This window comes from Pelodiscus sinensis, chromosome 8 (genome assembly GCF_049634645.1).
Source record: "Pelodiscus sinensis isolate JC-2024 chromosome 8, ASM4963464v1, whole genome shotgun sequence".
Lineage (NCBI taxonomy): Eukaryota > Metazoa > Chordata > Testudines > Trionychidae > Pelodiscus > Pelodiscus sinensis.
This window is the reverse complement of record NC_134718.1, coordinates 63,553,434-63,576,060: the sequence shown is the minus strand read 5'-3', so window position 1 is coordinate 63,576,060 and position 22,627 is coordinate 63,553,434. Positions and strand designations below refer to the sequence as shown.

The following is a 22,627-nucleotide window of genomic DNA, read 5'->3' as shown; positions in this document are numbered from 1 at the left end:
TGAAAGATGCAACAGTCCAGGTGACACAGAATTAAGCATAGGCAAGAGAGGAGGATGGAAGAGTGTATTTTAATGGTGTAGATGACACAGGGACAGTTTTTACCTTGGTGCTTAAATAGCTCACTTCACCATCGCATCTGGGTACCTGACAATCTGTGGATTTTATTTTTATAACCCCCGCCCCTCCCCCCCAGTAAGGTAGGGGAGTATTATCCCCATTTCACAAAGGGGATGGAAGTACAGGGTAGATTGAGTGACTTATTAGAGAATAATTCCATGAGAACGGAAAATTAACTCAAGTTCTGAGTTCCTATCCAGGAGCACCATTTATGGAGGGGCTATGGGGAGTAGTAGCCCTCCCTCCTAAATTTGACCCCCCTTGATTTCATACTTGAGGTCTGCTTAAAGCTGAATATCCTGACTCCAGAGGCAGTTCCTTTAAATACAACAGAGTTTTAGCTGCTTGCAGCTTTGCCTTTCATAGAATCCTAGGACTGGAAGGGACCTCGAGAGGTCATTGAGTCCAGTCCCCTGCCCTCATGGCAGGACCCAGTACTGTCTAGACCAGTGGTCTCCAACCTTTTTACACCCAAGATCACTTTTTAAGTCTCAGAACAGGCGAAGATCTACTGCCCCGCCCCTTCCTTGAAGCCCCGCCTACATCACATGAGGAAATCTAATGTAAATGCACTGCGCAGGTGCGCAGTTCAGAGAGGGCTCAAGAGCTACTCTTGGAGCCCCTGAGATCTACCGGTAGATCGTGATCTACTGGTTGGTGACCACGGGTCTAGACCATCCCTGATAGACATTTATCTAACCTACTCTTAAAGATCTCCACAGATGGGAATTCCACAACCTCCCTGGGCAATTTATTCCAGTGTTTGACTACCCTGACAGTTAGGAACTTTTTCCTAATGTCCAACCTAAACCTCCCTTGCTGCAGTTTAAGCCCATTGCTTCTTGTTCTATCCTCAGAGGTCAAGATGAACAAGTTTTCTCCCTCCTCCTTATGACACCCTTTTAGATACCTGAAAACTGCTATCATGTCCCCCCTCAATCTTCTCTTTTCCAAACTAAACAAACCCAATTCTTTCAGCCTTCCTTCATAGTCATGTTCTCTAGACCTTTAATTATTCTTGTTGCTCTTCTCTGGACCCTCTCCAATTTCTCCACATCTTTCTTGAAATGCGGTGCCCAGAACTGGACACAGTACTCCAACTGAGGCCTAACCAGAGCAGAGCAGAAGAATGAATTATTGTGTTTTGCTCACAACACACCTGTTAACGCATCCCAGAATCATGTTTGCTTTTTTTGCAACACCATCACACTGCTGATCTTTGGGGCAGGGAGTTTTATTATAAAAAGAGGAAGGCAGCTAATTAAGAAGAACAAAAGGCTGGGCATTCCAGAGAACTGAAGGATTGTTAGATCATCATGAAAACATTGCCGGGTATTCCACTTAAAAGATGGCGGGGGGGGGGGGGTGAGGAGAGGAAAAAGTAGTAGTGTTGTGCTGCTGTGACTTGCATTTGGAGTACTGTGTTACATTTACAAATATTCTTGAAAAAGGGTGAACAGGGACTAATCCAAAGCTGACTGCAAAGAGCTACAAAGGGACTTCACAAAATCGGGTGTTCAATGTGCAGTGGCAGCCTAAAAAATAAAACACTAACAGAATACAAGAAATCATTAGGAAAGGAACAGAAAACACAAAATACTATATTGCCTCTATATACAAGTCACTGTATGCCCACATCTTGAATACTGCATGCAGATCTGGTCACCCCATCTAAAAAAAAAAAAAAAAAAAGATATTTGGAAACGGTACAGAAAAGGGCAGCGGAAATGATTGGGGGTAAGGAACAGCTTCCATATGAGGAGAGATTAACAAGACCGGGACTTTGTCTTGGAAAAGAAATGACTAAAGGGTGCAGAGGATCTAGAAAAATCATGAACGGTGTAGAAAAATAGAATAAGGAAATGTTATCAATTCCTTCACTAACATAGCACAAGAAGCTGACCCACTGAAATTTATAGGCAACAGATGTAAATCAAAATAATTTTATTTTTCACAATTAGTTTGTGGAACTCTGCCAAGAGATGGTGTCCCTAACTTCCATTTGCAAGAAGTTGGGAATGGGTGATAGGGGATGGATCATGATGATTGCCTGTTCTATTTATTCCTTCTGAAGCACCTGGCATTGACCACTGTCAGAAGACAGGATAGTGGGCTAGAAGGACCTTTGGTCTGACCCAGTATGAGCATTCTGATGTTCTTATATAGAGCTGAAATGTATGTGCCCCTTGCTATAACCCACTAGACCTCACTCTCCTTCCAGAGCTGAGAGCGTGCCCAGGAGTCTTGATGGGGTCTGCCTCTCTCCACAGAGTTAGTAACAAAGTAAGAATATACATTAAAACTTGAAGGCTAACCAGTGTCCGTTACGTGACTTGCCACAAGATGGCAAAATATGTTAGTGTTAGAGCTAAGTGGGTCTAATATGTATTTAATTTCCCTTCTTTTATATAGGAATTAGATACAGTGCTCCTGTCAGCTAACTGCTAAATTGTCTGCTAAAATGTAGAGTTATCCAGTACAATGGTAGCCCCTGAATAGAGATAATGTGGGGGGGGGGGGGGGGGCAGATGGCATTGGTTCCCTCCTCCCCATTTGGTGCTTGGCTTTTACTGAGCATGCTCAGTAATACTGCTGAAGCCTCTGTCCTCAGTCTGCGCCCCCATCATGCTCTCACTCTCTTCCCCCCACCATCATGGCATGCACAGATCCCCCCTCCCACCCCAAAATCTGAAATGGCACTGCTCTGGCCTAACCACCAGAAGATCCTAGGCAAAATAAGGACAAGATGAACAATGACCCCACTCACAGAAGCTCACAGACTGAAACCACGAGAAAGTACAATATAGTAAAAGAATGCAGAACAATGTAGGGTGAGGTCTTAATGGTGGGAATGAGTCTGGCCCTTGCTCCCCCCTCCTTCCAAGGATCAAGAGGCAGCAAGGCAGGTGTGGGAGGAGCTGGTCTTTGTCCTCTCTTCCCTTCTCTCTACGAACAGGAAGCAGGGGACTGTTTGCTCCAGGTCCCTTCTTCCCATGACCTCACATTGTAGCTGGCCAGAGGACATCTTTAGGGAAGAGGCGGCAGATATGATTGGAGTTGCTTATCCTTCCCCCATCCAGAACTGTCAACACTTCCTCTACTAGATGGCAAGGCTGAGAAGTTCCTGGTGCTGCAGTCAGGCATAAGTTTCTCCCTACATCAAATTCCCCCACTTCATGGGCTTTCCTTCCCCCACCAGCAAGAAGATAAAGCTTGAGGCGTGGGGAGGAGACAGGGGGTTGAGCACATCTCAGCCAGGAAGGTCCAGGGGAATAGAGCTCTCCCTTTGTTTTTTGCAGAAAAGGGAGACATGACAGCTAAATCTGATCCCCCTTATTTTAACCCATGCCGAGGAAGCGAGGGACTGGGAAGGGGAAGCTGTGTTCAGAAAGAAACAAAAGCACAAGAAGAGTCCCTGAAAAGGGTAGTAAAGACAGGGCTGGCCTTCCACATTCTGTCCAGCACTGCCTGCACTCATCCACATCCTGGAGTTAAAGCGTAAGCAACATCCCCCCCACAATAATACACATGCCATTCATGTATTTATAGCTGCAAAGGAGGTAAAAATACAACTTGAATTATTTCTCTCTACTCAAAGCCGATTTGGCTAATCTTTCTCATCAGGATCAAGCTGCAGAAGGAAAAGCCATACTGGCGCTCTCGATTATTGGATAAAACAGTCAAAGAATTTAGGCAGAGACGGGGGGCAGAACTCTGTAGCAGTGACACCATGGCTGGAAACCATGCACATAGGGATTAAAATTAAATCACTGAATGGTACTAAACAAGTTAGACTGAATCAAACCCTCATGTAGGTGACAATCCATGGAAGTTCAGGAAGACAAGGGTTAAAGCCAGGTGGAAAGGTTTGGGTAGAAAATGTAGTGTCACCAATGATCAAACTGCATCAAAATATACTGCACCTATCAGAAGATGATGAATTGGTTCCAGGGAATACTCTCAGGAGCATTAAAAGTTTGTTACCCAACCAAAATATTACTAAAGCATCAGTGCTTGTGCACCTTTAAAGAAGTCTCACTGAAGAGGTTTTTTGGTCCAGGATTCTACTCTTAATTGCACTTAATTCTATGTGATTCTCGCTTTGCAGTCAGACAACATGCAAGCCTGTTTTGAAACTGAGACTGTGTGTTCTCACGAGGCCCAGATCAGATTTGTCCCCAGTGTAATACTGCTGAGGTCAACTGAGTTACAACAAAGATCTCTGCCCTTTGATTCATTCTAGTCACCCTCTGTGAATTCTGCTATGGACTCAACAAAAACATTATTTAAAAAAAAATAAACCAGAGCTGCAGTTACACACACACACACACACGATTAAACGAACAAAAACATTGTACCTTTGCAATCTAAATAGCAGCTGCGTTAAAGTTTCAACTATTATCATTTTAAAGGACAGTTTGTAGACAAAACAGTTTCCTTATTAGAAAAAGAGAGTACTTTCTATCAATAAATATTGCTTACATGCACATCTTAGCTACCTAAATGTTGAAGGCAATATCATTGGCACTCTGGGTGTGGTTGTTATTAGAAGTTGCAGGATGCTATGTGTTAGTATACAGGTTTCACCAAGCATGGCCCTTCATTCTGAAAGTCTAGTCTGACTGTGCAACACCGAGAAATCAGCAATCAGTTTCCAGAGATGCGAAGAAGTAGGGAGAGGAAACCAAGGAAAGAGAAAAGTAGAGCTGTATTGTCCATCTTTTTTCCAGGGAGGGAGTGACACCTTTATGGCAACAAGGTGCAAGAGTCTTGAAAAAAAACCCTGCACATTATCTAGGACAAATAGGGAAGAATGATGTAGTCACTCAAACGCTAGAGAGGAATTGGAGAATGACAGAATATAATTCCCTAAACTGGAATTGGGGTAGGCACAAGGACAGACCCCCTACAACTCTTGTGAAAAGAAGCAGGGGTAGTTACTTGAAATTCAAGCAAGCAGGACCTCAGTTTTACATCTGATCTGAGAGTCCCCCGCAGTGCTGCACCTCCGAGCATCACTTGCTCAATGTCAGCACAGAAGGAAGGTGCCACCTACTTGATAAACAAGACTAGCAGATTTTGCTCTTCCTTTCTATCCCAACACAGACCAGGCTCAGCCTTACTTAGCCTTATGAGACCTGACAAGATGACAGGTCACTGTTACCGTGCTGGGACTTCAGATCAAGGGAAATACATGCACCTCTCTCCAATGAAAAGCGCCAATAGTCTGAACACCTCTAGAACAAGGCTGAGCAGCCAGGACAAAACATTCCTACAGAAGATTCTTCCTTCCTCCTTTCTGATAACTGCAGCCACTGCTCTCAGAGGCGATGGTCTTCCAAGAGATTTTTGAGCTTCTCTTGGGGTAGGTCTACACTTGCACCGTCTTTTGAGAGAGGGATGCAAATGCAGCTGAGCGAAATTGCAAATGAAGGGCAGATTTGAATTTCCTGTGCTTCATTTGCATAATTGCACCTGGGCGCTAGTTTGTTTTTTCGAAATATCTAGACGCGATTATTTCGAAAGAAAACCCTGCTTTCGAAATTACCTTGTCTCATAAAATTTTGAAAGAAGGGTTTTCTTTGAAAATAACCATGTCTAGACAGCATTTTTTTTTCCAAAGAGGAATGCAGTGTAGACATAAGCCTGGGAGTCCAAGGGTGTGTACAGGACACAAGAATGATGCCATCATCTAGCTACCAACTCATTGCCTGAGACTAATCACAAGGAGATCACACCCTTCAGTTTGCTTGTCATGGCACAGCCAGAAAATCCATTAGAGGGGAAAGCAAGCTGGCAAAAGTAGGCACAGATTCAAGTCAGCTAGTGAACTAAAACTAGATTTTCTGTTCTGACTACGGGAAACCAGTTCCTCTCGAGGATGGACGCTGAAATTCCACTCCAACCCTAAACCATGATTATTTGTTCAGATCTCTCCCCCCCCCTCCCCCCCACTCCGAACAGATCCTCTCTGATGCCTTCATTTTACTATAATCCTTCCTTGGATCCCTACAGTCCCTACCCACTGCTGCCTCCATCCCAACTGTCATTTGCCTCATTGCCCCACTTGCCATTCCTCCTCTTTGTAAGCTTCCTGGCACCACATCAATCCTCTCCCCAGCTCCCTAGTGTGCTCTTTTCAGCCTTTGGGGATTCCTCCCTTCTGATCCCCTTATAGCTTCTGTCTGTCTCTTTGCTTGTCCAGCTCATTCAAAGCAGGCACTAGTAACAGCATGCACATTCTCAAACTAAAGCGATTCTGCATCGCCATAGCAAGTCCCAAAGACTGTCGGGCTTAAACTGCCCAGGCTGCATCAACACATTTCCAGTTTCATAGTCACTTGTGTGAGGATCGAATCTGCCTGGGCAGGACCCTTTTGCATCCGAGCTGCTGTCAGTCCGCATGCACAAAAGAGGCTTGAGCATGAAAGTGCCATCACAGATGTGCACAGAGGACAGTGAGCACAGTAGTGCAAATACAAGTGACTGTGAGTGGTTCAGTCTCATGATCTGATGGAGTCCCACAACAGGTCCAGAACCCTTGGGGTTTCCGCTGACCCACTGACACCATCTCTGACCCTGAACCCGCACTAACTCCTTTCGCACACTGTTTAACGTCTTGACTTTATTCCACATCCCCAAGATCATACCAGTTAGCCACTGGCTTTCCAGGATCCTCATTCTCTCCTCTCTCTTTAGATTCCCCAAGCAGAGCCGGCCCATGATATTTTGGCACCTGAAGTGGGGAGCTCAAATGACGCCCCCATGCCACCTTTTCTCCTGCCTGCCAGTTATGTCTCTTGTGCCCTCCTTCCTCCAGCACAGCACTCCACCATCTCTGTGTATCTACAGCAGAGACCATACATATGTACCAGCAGCAGACAATTTTCTACACTCTGGGTCCTAGTGGCGCCTCCCCCTCCCCACAGTCTGGCACCTGAGCCAGCTGCCTCAGTTTGCCTCATGGTAAGGCCAGCCCTGCCCCCAAATTTGCCACTGGTTTTCTCATGCTTGCTATACGTTCATCTCCACCTCCCCTCTCCCGGCCATAACTCTGTACGTTTCATTTCGACCCGTTGCAACTGATACCTGAGCAAAGCCTTGAAAAGCCAATTGAGCTTTAACTGGTGAGGTCAGCAGGAAAATAACTGCTTTTCAGTGAAGGCTCAGCCTCTACAACAGCATCGCTCTTGGGAAGACAGGCACGCAGACTGTGTTACAGGAGGAGGAGTTGCAACAAGGAAATGATGGTGGGAGTGAACAAGCTATGAGCCAAGGTGCCTTTAGCCTAACAACAGAGAGGAACAGTGCTACGAAAGTGACCCCAAAGTAGGCTTTTGCAACATTCTTTAATCAACTCCTGAGGTGACAAGAGACTGTGAAACCTAGAAGACTGTACAATGCCTGACTACATGTGGTACTAGGAAGGGTGCAGTGCTTGCACTCTGTCCCAGACTAACTAAACACATTCTATGGGAACATTCAGTCCATATTTGCTGATTTTATAAAACAAAATGAAAAGCACTAGCTGATTGGCAGAGGGCTGAAGTCTCCCGGCATGTCCTGAAACAATATAATTACAGAACAAGAATAAGTTATTCCATATTGCCCCACTCAGATCCCCTAAATCCTTTCAGGAGAGGAGAGGGGGGCAAAATAATTCAAAACCTGCAAATGCCAATGAGAATATCTGGTTGGGCTGATTGCCTCTAAACCAGCATTCATAAAAGGGGGCCGTGGACCTGCTTTGGGAAAGCTGCTAGCAGGCCTGAACCACTTTGTGTACCTAAACGGTCCATAGCCATGGAGACTTGTGGTTCCCATTGGCTCCAGCTCACTACTTCTAGCCAAAGGGAGCCACGGGAAGTGATGGCTTGGGCCATACCGTTTCCCGCAGCTTCCCTTGGTTATAAATGGTGAACCAGAGCCAATGGGAGCCACGAGGCTCTGTGACTACGGAGCCGTTAGATAAACTGGAGCAGCTCTTTAGCAGCTCTCAAAGCTGGGCTCACTTTGAGAAACACTGCGCTAGGGAACTCAAGACTGCATCTTGCATAGAGTGAAAGCATGTCAAGAGTTAAATTACCTATAAGTCCTGAACATTTGTTTCCTGAAAAAAAAAAAAAAAACACTTCTATCCTATATTATCCAAGAAGTTCATGACCCTCTAAAGGTCTGAACACAGACCCTTTCCTCATGAATTTCACTCCACTAGTGTGAATGGCCTGTAAAATATTTAGCATAAAATCCAAATATGGACTGGGCAATTTCTCATCCAAGTTGTGAGGATAAACAGTAGCATAGACACAATGGGCCTCCCAGCTGAGCAGTTAAACGGTTACATTTTATAGTACCGAACTTGAGGCATTATAATCCCAAAGCAGGCAGGTGTGGTAAGAACAGGCCTCATGCCCTTTCTGCCTGTCAAGTCACTGGCAGTTTTAAGAGTAATGACAGCAAGTACTGGACAGCTTTGATTTCTTATATCCATTTCACCATCTCTGTTCTAAGTGGCCGAGTTGCTGTAACTTGGCTAATCTCAAGGAACCTGACATTTTACTACACCTCACATGGTCATCACTTACATTAGTGCAAAGTGGATGTGAAATGGCACCATAGCAAAATGGGGCACTTTGCAATGGTATCAATGACTGTACAAGGTATAAAACAGCAGACAATCAGACCCACTGGATTTACGCAGGAGCTACATTGCATAATGGATTTCAGCATCTCCCCCAACCCTCCATTTTTTTTGACCTTCCCAACACTGGGGATTTCATCCATCGGTGGCTGGTCCACAGGCATAGCTGCACCAGTTCTAACTCCTTGTATAATGCTACAAGTCACAAATGAATCCGAAATAAACTGCACTGGTGCAAATGGTGACTTACTGATGCTTTTCATGTCTAGGGAAGAGGTTCACTTGGGTCTAGCTACTCTGTTGCTGGACACTAGTGGCAGAAACTATGCAAATCCCCAGTAAGACAGGGCCTGTCTGATTACCCATACATGCTTAGTTGCTTGTCTGCACTTTCCAAGACAACGGAGTGATTTGGCAAAGCACTGTTCAGTTTCTGCAGAGATCCATCATGTAGTCCATTACATTTTTAAAAAAATTAATTTCCTCTAATAAATTCTGACTTAAAAGGAACTTGTTTCAAAAAGCTGCTTCCAAAAATAGCCACCAGGCACTATTGGCAAGACATGGTTAATTGCTCTTTACAGCTCTTACCCAGTTCACACATTTTGCTTCTTTCTTTAGCTTAGGCACACACCTTCACAGCAGTTATCCAGAATGCAATGACTATCCAGAATGACACACAGGCTTCTGCCAGCCTTACTTTTCCACCAGAAGGAAAAATTAAGGGCATAGTTAAATGGCACAAAACAATGCACCTGTGCAAAACAGTATTTCCTAGCACATATAACCCATAATACATGTTAAGGTTCACTCTTTCCCTGCCTTGCAAACCTAAACACCTTGCCACCATAAACAGCCACTTAGCATAGACTTTTCCCAACATCAGAAGAGAATGACCAGCCTGCAACATATTTCCTGACCCCCTAAAGAGGGGCACAAATCTCCCCTCTAATCCATATGCATGTTGGGAAACAGAATAGCAGGCACAATATCCTCCCAGCAAATCACAGAGATGGAGTTTTGCCCAACGTTTCTTAGCATTTTACAGGTGAAGGTTAGAGAATTCAACAGGCTTGGGATTCCTACCAAACTCCTTTTCTGAAGTGTCATGGTTGGTGGTGTCATCAAGGCCAAACTCTTCCCCAACTCCAAACACACCTAGTTTTTTGCATAGAGGTATATTTCTTTAACAGAGGCTATTAAACAAAGAATTTTAACTCAGTCCTTAGCCCAGTGGTCCCCAAACTGTGCACCACACTCCCTAGGAGGGTACAGAGGAACAATCGGGGAAGGGAAGGAAGCAGGATGAGAAGGGAGCAATACCACAGCCCATTCCCCCAGCTGCAGCTTCTGGGCCACAGCTCTGCTCCCAGCCTAGGAGGGCATGGACACATTCTAGTATGGGTCATGGGAGGAGGGGCACATGAGGAAAAGACCATTGCTTTAGCCTCACCTTCAGGGACATCCCTCCCAGGCATTTCTAGTATGCCAGCACCTGGCAGCTTCCCAGCCCCACTCAGCTCTGCTCCCTTCCTGAAGCAGTGACCACAGGACGGCTTCCCTGCATTCCTTGCCTCCAGGGACCTACCACAGAGCTTGCTCCACTCCTGCATGGCTTTCCCTCCTTCAGAATTAGCCTGTCTCACTCCTTCCTCCCCCAGCTGCCTACTAGCAACCCTTTACAGATCCAGGTGTAACCCAGCCCTTGTTAATTAGGTGGACTGGACTCATCTGCTCAGGTGCGGGGCACTGAGCCTTATTATACCCACAGAGACCAGCTACCCTGTGAAAGATGGTAACAAATTAGCTGAGCATCTTGCTAGTGCTAGTAAAAGCCAGAATGATTATTACTGAGGAAATATTTATTAATTTGAAAGTCAACTGATAATAAAAATTCACATACAGATTTTTTTTCTCGCGTGGGAATAGAATTATTATCATCCTGACCACAGAATGGGACATATGTAGCTGTTGTTGTAATTCTCAGAGCAGGGGAACAGGGCAAATCTTGATCTGGTCTAGATGCATGAAACAGAATTTGCAAGTTCTCTTCCACCCTAACATCCAAAGATACATCAACAGGCAGATCTGTGTATGTCTTTTTCACTTGTTCTGCCCACCACTAGCAATACTGCAGCCATTTCATGCCCTTCTAGTTACTCTACCCAATAGCAGGTGAGTTTTCAGGGAGGCATTGGTGTCCAGACATTGAAGCAGGGAGGGCGGAGTTACATTTGCCACAAACTTACTGTGTGGCCTCAGGCCAGTCATTTACTCCGTGGCTCAGTTTTGCTATCTGTAAAATGGGGGTCAGGATAGCAAGCATGCTTTGAAAAATGTCCTCAGCTGGAAGATCTCACTAGAAAGATGGATTATTTATTATCTTGACATTTATGCTGATCTAGGTACCCTCATCAATGGAGAATCTGGCCACTGCACACATTTTTAATGGGGAGAGCCCTGCACAGATACAAAAATGCGGATCCACATCCGCCAGGCTGAACTCCGACTCAACTCATCCAACCGCAATTTGCAATCCAGATATTACTTGCATCGGTATAACAAACCATCTGAAGGAGAGCAGGGAGGGGACACAGATGAGCAAGGAGGGAGCAGGGTCATGCAGGGAAGAGGCAGACAGCACAAAAGTAGGGAATTGGGGTAAAGAGCAACAGGGACTAGGGTACGGAGCAGCAGGGACCTGGGGCCGGGACTCCACAGGTCAGTACTCTATTAATGCGGATATGCAGGACTCTATTAATGGGTTTATCTAAACATCACGGCTGTGAGGTAGGGAAAGTACGCATAGCCCCATTTTACAGATGGGCAACTAAAACAGAACAAACAACTTGCTTACGGTCACACAGGTAGCCAGTGACAGAGCAGGAACTGAGCCTGGTTCTCCGGAATCCCAGCCTTCTGATCACAGCTGGTAATATCTACACTGCAGCTAGGTGCAAGCCTTCCAGCCCGGACACACAAACTCATGCGTATGAGGCTCAAACTAGCATGCTAAAAATAGCAGCATGCACACTGTGTCTCAGGCCTCAGCTGGCTCAGTGATCACACTGCTAATTCTAGCATACTAACACTATCCCTACTAGCATTCTTCCGTCTACCTAGGCTGGGGGGCGGGGCTTGCTCCAGCTGCAGGGTAGACCTACCCAAGAGAGGCATCACAACAGCACCACTACTGACATGGGGTCATAAAAACCACACGCCGTGCAGTGGTGTATTCCTTCAGTGAACAAGTTGGAACAAACTCCCTCGAAACAGGAGGTGTGGGAATTGCAATCTGCACATTGCAACAGACCAAACCAATCTGGAACTTTTATCCTACTTTCCTACCTCAGAGCTCCCGCTATGCAGCTCCTACTACACAGACAGGGGGTATTGCCTCTTTTATCCGCATCTGAAAAACTGCAAGATCTAAATTGTTTGATCATCGTTCTTTCTAAAAACATACCAGGGATACTATTATGGTTGTTAGAGTCAGGAACAGAGGAGAATTTCAAAGCACCAACAATTCCCACACACTGCCACTGGTTTTGAGTCTCTGTCTTGAGATACCTGAGAACCCCTCATTGACTTGAGCTGGAGTTTTAAGTGCTCCACTCTTCTGAAAAATCAGCCCCAATGTGTATCACCATGGCCACCCATAGACGGAAGAACCCACATCCAGTAGCTCGTTTTAACCATTTGAACACTATTGATTTACCAATTCCTTTTCTAGCCTCTTGACAAGGCCATGCAAGATTGCCCCGATACTGCACCACATTCTGTTTTCAGAAAGTGCCTGTCTGCTTAGCTGCTATGAGCTAAGTTTCATTGTGCTGTGATGAGACCCTTCAACCCACAGGCTAAGTGCAATCCAAGGTCCGATCACGGTTCTCTCACTTACCAAATTCCTCGGGACTGTCAAATAATTGTTCACACAAATAATAATCATCCGGATTCAAATAGGGCAGCTGCTTCAGAAGAGACTGCTTAGGAACAAGATACAGAACCTCCGTGATGTCCCCATCCTCAATAACTGACATCCTCCTGACCGAGGTCCTGAACTTCACTCGCTCCGATACCAATTCTTCACTTTTACGTGAGCCACAGAGTTTCCCAAAGCTGTTTAAGAGGGGGAAAGATGGCATGTCCACACAGCAAACAGCTCAGGAGGTGAAAACCAATAGAGTATATGGTCAGTTCTGTACTCCCTGGTGTACTGCCTCGCAGATCCTTGTCTTTTTTTCTTGCCCGCCAAAGGAGATTAGGGAAGATGTATTTTTAGTGATTATCTTCAAGAGATTATGACAGTACACTTGGTCAGGTGACTGCCATCTAAAACTGTTGCAATCAGCAACTTATCGCTGGGGTACGAGTTAAACTTGAAGCAAAAGCCTATAGAGTATTTGAGAGTCGGATTAATATCCAGGGCAAGAGAAGGAATGTATCTGAGGTGCATAAGAGGATTAGTTTGCAAAAAACATCTTAGCATGTTTAAAATCTTATAATGGGAGAACCATCATAAACCCCACACATACATCTGTGCATATTAATCTGCCAAGCTCCTTTGCTAGGCAGAGCTCCATATGTGTTACAGCAAAGGTAGGGCCAGCTTGTCCTATTTGTTGTAGACTTTACGGTTATGTCTAGACTGGCATGATTTTCCGCAAATGCTTTGAACGGAAAAGTTTTTCCGTTAAAAGCATTTGCGGAAAAAAGCGTCTAGATTGGCACGGATGCTTTTGCGCAAAAGCACTTTTTGCGAAAAAGCGTCCGTGCCAATCTAGATGCAGTTTTGCACAAGAAAGCCCCGATCGCCATTTTTGCCATCAGGGCTTTTTTGCGCAAAACACTTTTTAGCTGTCTATACTGGCCCTCTTGCACAAATACATTGCGCAAGAGGGCTTTTTCCCCGAACGGGAGCAGCATAGTATTTGCGCAAGAACACTGACAATCTTACATTAGATCGTCAGTGTTCTTGCGCAAATTCAAGCGGCCAGTGTAGACAGCTGGCAAGTTTTTCCGCAAAAGCAGTTGCTTTTGCGGAAAAACTTGCCATTCATTCCCGCAGCTGCTTTTGCGGAAAAACTTGCCAGTCTAGACGCAGCCTACAAGTCAGGCAGACTCTTCTCCATAAATTGACATCCTTGGGAGAAATCCTTCTTACAGCAGACACCATTTTATCAATAACCAAGCCTAAGTATCCCCCTGCCAGGATCATTCATTCCCGCAGTCCTGCTGTCTCCTTCCTCTCCCCCTTTTAGTATCACTAACTGGAGGTGTTTCATGGAGATTCTAGGGCTGGCTCTCTCTGTCTAATTTATAACAAGAATGTACATTAAACCCAGACTTGCTAATCTAATGATCTCATGGGTTTTTGTCTTGAGGAGAGGATCTTAATCACAAACCCGGCGTTCAAAAGCCATGGAAGAGTCCAATGCAAGAGATAAAAAGGAACAATATTAAATTTGTCTCCATGGAAGAAGTATAGATAGTATTACAAGCATACCCTTTGATTTTTCTGGGGAGGGGAGCAGGGACAGATCTTAAATCCTCATTGAGCCAAAGCCCACAAAGAAAAAGACAGGAAGATGCTCAGCATTTCGCTCCAGAATAATCTTTTGGTAAGATTTCAAAATTTCCCCACTGATATAGCACCTAAGGGGGAGATGTTCACAGACAGAAAAGGACAGTTAGGTGCCCACCTCCCACAGAAACTCCCCCTTTTGTGCCTGTGGAAGTCTCAGGTTCACACCAAGCGGCACAGTGACTGGGGGAGGTTTTTGCACCTGGGGGAGGTTTCCACCAAATCAAGAGGTACTAAGACACCAAAATAATCAGCTTGTGAAACACAATGACAAACTGCTAAAGAAACCCACTGTCACCCACGCACAGAGTTCAAATACTATCGGTTGAGGGGGCAGGCTTAAAAGAGGAGATTGTTTTAAAAATAGTAAATAAAAAAATATCTTAACTCACCAATGTAGGTTTTTATTGTCTATTGTCTAGGCCTTTAAAAAAAAAACGTGAAGTGTTATTTATTTTAAACAGCATCGCTGGGTACTATTTGTGTCACTCAAGTTAAGCCTGAGTCAAGATTTCCATTAAATCACTCTGCTCCCAGGATTTTGTAACTGCCATTAGCAATGGGCCACATCCTGACCTATTATAAATCTGTGTAGCTTCCTTGATATCAGTGAAATTACACCAATTTACACCCACTAAGAATATTGCTCAATAAACATAACAGTAAAAATCAGAGGCATCCTCCATCAGAATCACACAGAGCTCTCTGCAAACTTTTGTGAATTAACCCTCACAGCCTTCCACGGAAGATAGGGAAGCATCAGCCACCTTAAGACTTCCCAAGAGTCACTCTGTAGCACTCCAGGGCCATTTGAAATTTGACAGGGGTGATGTAGAGCAAAGATCTTCCTCTTCCAAAAGGCAAAAGCTTCTCCCTGCTGCGTTAAAGGCAGCTTTCCAATCTGTGTTTGAAGTCTAGGGTCAACGACATGCTGAAAGAGCTGCCCACGTTCACACACACCATCCAGCTCAGAATAGTCATATTATACCCATTCACTGCTATACTCCTTTCATCAGGAGAAGAGCTGAAATAGGTCTTAGGAGAGTGGTGCCTAGTGCCCTGCCCTAGGCACTGACTGCACTCATTGCATCTTCCAGAGAGGTTGACCTGTTGGGCAGCTACATTGGGCAATACAGAACTTGAAGAGAATTAGTCCATTATGATCTCTTGTGTCACAGTGATCAGAGGCAGAAGAAGCCACAGGCTTTCCCTGGCATCATGGTTATAAACGCAGTGTGAATTAATTGCTGATAACTCATTGCTCTTAATAATGTTATAGGACTTTCAATGAGGATGCACAAGGGGGAGGCAAGGAAAGGCACAAAAATCTGCATCCCTTGTACTCATCTACTCAGAACTGCAGTCACTACACAACTACTCCAGAACAGGGAGCCAGTGGCACTAGCTTCTTCAAGGGGAGCAGAAATAATTGAGCTCAAAACCATCTTCCTCACTATCCCTCCACCATGACCTCCAAACCAGAGCTGGCATCAGGGTTCTGGAGGAGAGAACCACAAAAGCAGCACCATTTCAAAAGACACCTTGGCCACTCTCTCCCCATTCAATGAGGAATTGTACCTAATTGGCACAAAGACTCTGGGATACAGCAATCAAACATTCTGGTTTTACATAGGTAGCTTCTTTCATGTCACTTCCCTGTCTCCAAGGAACTTCTTTCAAAGCACCCAGAATGTCTCGACTTTTCATTTCAATGAACACATTAGGGTTTCTTTTTTAAAAAACTACAAAAGAATTTGGTCATCCTCATTTGGGAAGTACAAATTTGCTCTGGCTTCACCAAGCAAAGACCGTTCCGTGGAACAAGCATTCAGTGTGTTGAATGGTAGCTGGAGTGAGGAGAAATGTTGAACAAATACCGAGGCTATCAAAATGACTCTTTTGTACAGAATGAATGTTCATGCTACTTGTTCAGTGTTTTGTAACAAACTAAAAAAACCCCACCACTCTAAGAATTATCAGAGTGTTGCAGATGACTCAGAAGTAGCCCTTAGTGACACATATTTTAAAAGACACTTTTGGCTACTGCATGACCAACTCAGGACATTAAACATGTGTTCTGTAGAAATATCTTGCATTTGTATTTACTGCTGCAATGATGTCCCTTTCCATCACTATCCAGCATATACTACCTGGACTTGGTACTGTAATTATTTGTACTGCCAATACTGTTACAAAGCAATGTGGTGGGGGAGGGGCGCCAGTTTTTAATGTCCATCATTTTGATTTTTCCTGTTAAAAGATGGTAGTCAACCTCTCTGTCACAATCCCCAGCCTAAAAAGGCAGGAAAAGTGAGGTCAGCTGATCCTAATCTGCCTGACAACAAGAGGGCTTTTAAGAGGTATGCACTTGCCCCTCAGGGCTCTCAGCATGTGCTCACTCTCTGTGCAACTTGGTGGTGCCAGAGGGACAGCTATCTGTACGCCCCCTCAGTAGGGTTGTCAGATGGTTTCAACAAAAATACCGGACACACTTGACATTACATCACAATCTACATTACATCTTATTTAGAAAATACCGGACTTTATATTTTCTCAATTTGTTTCCCAAACAGAAAGCTCAAATACTGGACTCGTCCAGTTCAAAACCAGACACTTGGCAACCTTACTTCTCAGGCAGCTTGGGCAGGCTGTTTGGCTTGATAGATTCTCTGAGGAAGGAGCCTGGTTGCTCTCACTATGTAGTCTAGAAATCTCCCACCAGAGTGTGTGTGTCTGGGACAGTCTTCTGTTGCTGGGCAGAGCATATTCATTTTAGGTTAAAGTGACTGCAGTGAGACCAGGCAGCCGGATCTCTCTCACACACACTCTTCCACCTTTTGCCTTCCTGTATGCATACCACATGCAGGAAGATAAATCAAGAAAAGAAAAAAAGAAGACAGAAGAGAAAAGATCCTCCACCTGCCTGATCTTTTGCATCCTTTTCTCCATTTGGAGACATCCACTTACCTTGGTCTCCAAACACCGAGATGGTGGTATGACCCCCTATTATTTGCATGCCCCAGTTTTAGTTACTCACATTTTGGGTTCTGGCTTCACACCATTGTTTTGTTATGACACCCGGATTTTGTGTTTGTTCTTTAAGTTCAGTGTTGTGTTAATAAAGTCATTGTTACTTCAGCCATTTTGTGTTGCACTTGACTAGTAATCCAGTGATAGAGATACAGCAAGGGTGGAGAGCCTGTGTTCATATAGACAAGATTAAGTCTGTGTCCATCAAGTGGGATTTTGCATTACTGTTTTTAACTGGAAGTATGTTTTTAAGAGTCTGCATCTTGCCTATATGATCCAAGAGGACAAGAGAGCAAAACAAGACTAAGGAACCTGGGCTAACCAGAAGGGCTCCCTGAGCCAGACTGAGTCTGCAACGGTTGGCTCTAAAGCCTGAGGTAGCAGATATGGACGAGTCTTAGAGGGATATGGGATGAATCTCAGAAATGGATGGAAAAGGCGAGTGACGGCTTGAACCACACACAGCCTAGAGTTAGATTTTTTTCTTCTGCAGTGCATGCAGTGCTGATGAATGAGTCCCAGCCTGACAAAGCACTATAATTACAGCCCCCTGACTTACAGCTCAGATATCCCACATAGACAAACAGCAGCGCAAGCTCCTCTACAATGCAACATCCCTGTGCCTCAACTCTTCTGTGGAAGGACACCTTTTCTAAATCCATTTAACAGCCAGTTTATGGAGTCTTGGTTTAGTGCATGTCGATTTACAAGGCAACTAGTCAGTAGGCATCCGGAGTGTGCCACATATCGGTATCCAGCTCTAACATCCAGCCAACCAGAACCCAAAGGACAAAGCCAGACATCAAATCCTCAAGAAAAGTACCCCACTGGGTAAAAAGGATCAACTCCCAACACAGAAATACAACAGGGATGAAAGGGGCAGCAAACACAAACTTAAAAGTAGTCTTAATTATCTGTAATTTACAGATGAGCAATCCCTGAAAAATATCCTGTAGCACACCCTAAGGAATCCAGTCACCTTAGCCCAAAAATAGCGTGAAAGCAGCAGTCTCAGTATTAACCAGGCAACAAAGTATGGGTAGAAACCACGAAGTTCAGATCAATTTCCAGACTGGTGCCATGAGTCTAGTGTTTACAAAATATAGGGGCCTTGTAGCCAGATTTGGATTTGGATTTGGATTTTGATAAATAGTGCATTCAAGATCTGGGGTTTAGTATGGCCCCTAAGTGACCATAATGAAGCAAATTAACTAACTGAGGCTGTAATAGTTACAAAAATAAAAGAATGCTAAGGAAATACATATTTTCTTTACATATACATTTCAATTGAAACCTAAGATAGATATTATTTCTGCACTAATGCTGCTAAGAACATAAATAACAACAAACTTGACTGCACCAAAAAAAAAGTTCTATAGTGAAACAATATATTCATGGAACAACAAAACAGCCCTTAGATCAGGGGTAAGGTCACTGCAGTGGTAACTCCACTGAACTCAGTGGAGTTACACCAGAGATTAACTTGGCCTTCTATCTCTATAATGCTGCCTTGCACTAGGAGTGATACCTCTGTTGCTTCTGCCAGCAGAGCCAGATTCCTACTGATGCATTTCCATGTAATTTTATTATGATTTATTGCTTCACAGAAAACAAGTTTCAGCAATAATCCCGAGTTTATCAGACCAGTTCAATGGAAACCATCTGAGAATAAAAACAGATAACTTGGAAACAAGTTGTAAATTTTACTGCACAGTTAGATAGTCCCAAGCAATAGGTGATGGCTCTATCCAAGATGACAAGATTATATACTTTCCCCATGCAACTGTCTCTGTGAACTGAGAATAGAAAGAAGGTGCCTCCACGCAGATGGAAATGGAGCAATGACTGACGCATTCACACAAAGAAATATCACTGTCTACGTAATACCAAGGAACAGTGAAGGCAGGGATGTAATTGGAAGCAGTACTGTTCTGAAATGCACTTTCATAAACCAAATTACTCCCAGTCACCAACTATAGTCAAGTGGGATATTTTTTACAGGTTTTATCATGGAGCTCAGGTTTCATCCCTTTGCCATTTGCAATTTACTCACACAATAACCATTCAGCAAAGTACAATAGACTCCACCTCAGAATATCCAGGATGGATGTCCACTCACACCACTCACATCCTCATCTTACCCATCCCGCCGAAGCAAGCAGTGATCTTCTGTGCGTACTGACACAAGCCATTCTCGTAGTAGGACTCCTCAGTAAGAACCTGTTCGCTCATTGCATCAAAGAGAACTGCCTTTCTCTGCACAGCTGACCACGGACAGTTCGCTTGAGACAGAATGCAAGACTGCAGAGGTTTCTCTTCCAGTTTATCTCCATTAATAATTCAGGAACTACATAAAAATCTGATGAGCTCTTAGAACCGGTAGCACAAAGCCACTTTAGGGCTCCTGAAGTAATTATGTTTTAGTCTTTTTTTTAAAAAAACCTAAGATTACCCCACAGTACTCCTATATTTCACTGGCATTATTTCCAAACTGAAACAAGATGTATGCTCCTGATGCATAATGGGAAATATATTGAGGTTTATGTTCAGCTCTGAGAAATATCAGATATAGCCACCCATCTGAAAACCCTCTAGCAGAATGATGAGCATGACAGAAACTATATAACAAGGGTAATACAGCATACTGCATCAAGCAGATACATGCAATACCACACAATGTTTCCTGTCCCTCCTATTACATTATATGTATTATACTCACACACGTGTACTTTGTGTGACTTGAGCATTACTGGTGATATAATATACATTTAGTTACTGGTACCCTGCAGCATGTGATTTTTCAGAGGAAATAAAGCACCAAGGCAATTGCTGAAGCATGAGGCTTGATTAATCATATTGTTATCTTAGCTTACATAAGTATTCACAAGCAGTGACAAAACTGAAATGGCCACACAGTGCAGTGGCAGGAAGAGTGCCTCGAGATCTCTTACCCTGTCCCTGTTGATGAGAATGGGGAACCAGACTGATCTTGGGGATAAGATGGCTGGCCAAAAGTTGAGGACAGAAAAAGAACTGAGCTGGCATTTTTCATCCCTCAGCCAACTGGTGTGAAGACAGCCTGAGCAGTCTGCGTGCACCTGTTTCAGCTCTGCTTTTCACAGCCAAGGGCAAAGCACTGTCACACTAGTGAGAGGAGAAAAAGGAAACTCAAAAGGTAATTATTCTACAGATCACACTAGCAATGATACCCCCCAGCTGAACAAGTGCAAATTGGCTTTAGCCATGTCCTCTCGGGTGTTAAATAATGGCTACAGAAGAACACACACTATTACAAATCAAGACCTCCTCAAAATGAATATATTCCCTGAACAACAGCCTATGCCTGCTGCCTCTCCATTCTCTCAGTGCTCCCTCTTCCTATACCCTCTGGCTATGTCTAGACTGCAAGCCTCTTTCGAAAGAGAGCATCTAGACTGCACGCGGAATTTCGAAAAAGCAAGCCGCTTTTTCGAAAGAAAGCACCCAGTGAGTTTGCTTTCAAGAACGCCTTCTTTCGAAAGAGCACTTTCGAAAGAAGGCGTTCTTCCTCGTGGAATTAGGTTTACCACCGTCGAAAGAAAAGCTGCATTCTTTCGATTTAATTTCGAAAGAACGTGGCTGCAGTCTAGACGCAGGTGAAGTTTTTTAGAAAAAAAGCTACTTTTTTCGAAAAAACCCCTGAGTCTGGACACAGCCTCTGAGAGAGACGTCATCTATTTCAGGAAAACAGAGCCAATACAGGACACATTATAACATATATAACATTATACATGAAGGTTAGATTCAGGCTTGTTATTTACAACTGACTTAAAATCTATATTAGATATTTAGGCAGAGATATTACTTACAACCAATTTAAAATTCTAATGATTCATATTTAGTGTAATTGCCATTGTAAAAGCAAAAAAAAATATATTAAGCTAAAAGCATTCAGGGGGTTTGCTATCTTTCATTGTGTCAGAGGGCTCTAGGGACTCCATACAGACATGTATTGCTTTCAGCTTATGAGCCTCATTATGAGGCTACATCACATATAAGCAGATATCAAAGTTAACCATTTAGAGCACAAAAGAGTGCCAAAGCTGTGAAGATTTTCACCACAACCTCTTTTTCTTTCACATATAGCCTTAAGTTTTGCCTCCCATATTAAAAGCTCTGAAGTCAAACACTTCATTAAATGAACATTTTGCCGGTTACCTAGCTACTCAGTTATCCACAGATACATTGCTGATAAGGGGCCACATTTGTATCTCAGAATGCAGATTTATGCAATATATGGCCTATGAACTGAATTATGTAGTCAGCTGACATGCAATTAGTGGAGGGGCCAGAACCAGATTTTGTGGTTTTTACACACTTAAATTATGGAGTTACATGCACTCAAGAGAAACATACAGAATATTTGAGGGGGGAAAAGGTGCAAAGAAAAAAAGAATGTCATTTTTATTAGTCTCATTTGGGACGTTGCATATCTTGCCATACTTTGTCAACCATGATTCTTGCTTTTAAAATGTAATATATAGCATGCATACAATGGATGTCAATATCATTGCTTTCTAAACTCTCCCAATATGTAGGCAGTACAATCTCAAGTGTCTTAGAAGACAATGCTCATTTCTTTCTTTTTGCTGGCTTTGCTGATCAGGCCTGCCTTCATAAGACCAGCTTCCAATGGGTAACTCCAGCTTTAGCAACTACTATAGATTAGCTGAAAGCTAAATAAAAAAGTTCTGGGAGCATTGGGATTGAAGACCAACCTCTGCTAGGCAACTGTTTTCATGGGTAGTTGCTTAAGACAAGTTTTACTGCATCTTACATTTTCCTTCTCTAATTGAAAGCCAGATTAAAGAGGAGTCTGAAAAGGAACCAAAGAAATGCACTACAAAAAAAGATGAGAGGGATTTAACACACTGAGAAATGAGGCAGTTTGCAGAAACAAGTCAAACTAACAGATCCAGGACATCCTAGGTAGGGTGACAGTCTGTCATTATGTTTTTCGAGAGCCTGTGCTAGACAAGGGAGGGAAGTGTTTAATGCACGTGTCATTGGACAGTACACGTCAACAACATTCAAATTCCAGGCTCCAATAATTCTCTGTCGCTCACTGGCTGCAGGGGGATTTGTGTTGCATGAGGATGGCAAAGCCTTTCAGTCTGAGCTTGTAAATAGTTTGTCTTGCAGAGAGCAAGCACCAGGTCTCCCTTTGCTTTGTTCAGCATGTTGGCCAGCAACCCGCTGTAGAAGGTGCTATGCA

The 22,627-nt window shown here is 43.9% G+C and overlaps 1 protein-coding gene across 14 annotated transcripts in view; it reads right to left on the bottom strand.

Annotated features, from left to right (window-relative positions):
* Nucleotides 1–22,627, bottom strand: part of ABLIM1 (actin binding LIM protein 1) — a 322,972-nt gene that overhangs the window by 213,909 nt on the left and 86,436 nt on the right. The window contains exon 1 of one of the 14 annotated variants that reach the window (XR_012905699.1): nucleotides 10,348–10,553. The exons of 12 other annotated variants lie outside the window; for them this stretch is intronic. The gene's annotated coding sequence lies outside the window, so the exon portion shown is untranslated. Of the gene's footprint in view, nucleotides 1–10,212; nucleotides 10,328–10,347; nucleotides 10,554–22,627 lie in introns of those variants that run through there. One more of the 14 variants, XR_012905700.1, reaches the window with a different exon arrangement.